We start from the raw sequence: 640 nt of genomic DNA, 5'->3' as shown, positions 1-640 counted from the left end.
AATCCAGGAAAACAACTGCACCCTCTTAGAGTTTGCTGAAAGTTTATGCTAACTTTAATGTCGGTATTTTCACACTTTTTTTTCCCCATTCTAGGGCATGCTGTACAAACTTGTTATGGTTCAGTAATATTGACATGTTTGTCTTCCACCTTACAAAGTTTGGGCTGCTTGTCTCTCTCTCTCTCTCTCTCTCTCTAACCTGAATAAGACCTTCCATTATATTAATGTCCAGATATTGCTTCCAAGATAATGTGATTTTCAGGCTGTAAAACTGAAGTAATTTCAAGGGCTGAAAAAATTGGATTTGAACAGAAATATTTTACAGGCCTTGGGACACATTCTAAAAATATACAAGGTTTGATCAAAAGCTTATACAGTAACAACAACCTGTAATTCCATTTTAACCCAGAAGACTCTTCAGGGCAGGATTAACAATATATGCCCCGGGCAACAAGACTCAAGACCCCCCCCTGCCCCAAAGCAACAATTACAAAGTTGCTATCATCAAGAGCAAATAGCCTATACTTCCATAATAACAAATCAGGCTTCTTCTCAGTGGAGATGGATGTATAGCTCCGCATTTATTAAGTGCATTCGAGAGACAGAAAAGATGCACAAATGTTTAACATAACTTTTTACA

The 640-nt window shown here is 37.5% G+C and overlaps 1 protein-coding gene and 2 long non-coding RNA genes across 4 annotated transcripts in view; 1 reads left to right on the top strand and 2 right to left on the bottom strand.

Annotated features, from left to right (window-relative positions):
- The window catches only part of bag6l (BCL2 associated athanogene 6, like), a 32,218-nt gene that overhangs the window by 11,315 nt on the left and 20,263 nt on the right, over nt 1–640 (bottom strand). The gene's annotated exons all lie outside the window — the stretch shown is intronic.
- The window catches only part of LOC116701258 (uncharacterized), a 12,444-nt gene that overhangs the window by 11,559 nt on the left and 245 nt on the right, over nt 1–640 (top strand). The gene's annotated exons all lie outside the window — the stretch shown is intronic.
- On the bottom strand, nt 85–309 carry LOC116701259 (uncharacterized). The gene is made up of 2 exons (XR_004334875.1): nt 211–309; nt 85–164 (listed from the first exon to the last, which is right to left on the bottom strand). It is a non-coding gene; the product is annotated as an uncharacterized LOC116701259 (long non-coding RNA).

This window comes from Etheostoma spectabile, chromosome 14 (genome assembly GCF_008692095.1).
Source record: "Etheostoma spectabile isolate EspeVRDwgs_2016 chromosome 14, UIUC_Espe_1.0, whole genome shotgun sequence".
NCBI lineage: Eukaryota > Metazoa > Chordata > Actinopteri > Perciformes > Percidae > Etheostoma > Etheostoma spectabile.
Note: the sequence above shows the minus strand (reverse complement) of the source record. Positions and strands in the feature narration are given on the sequence as shown.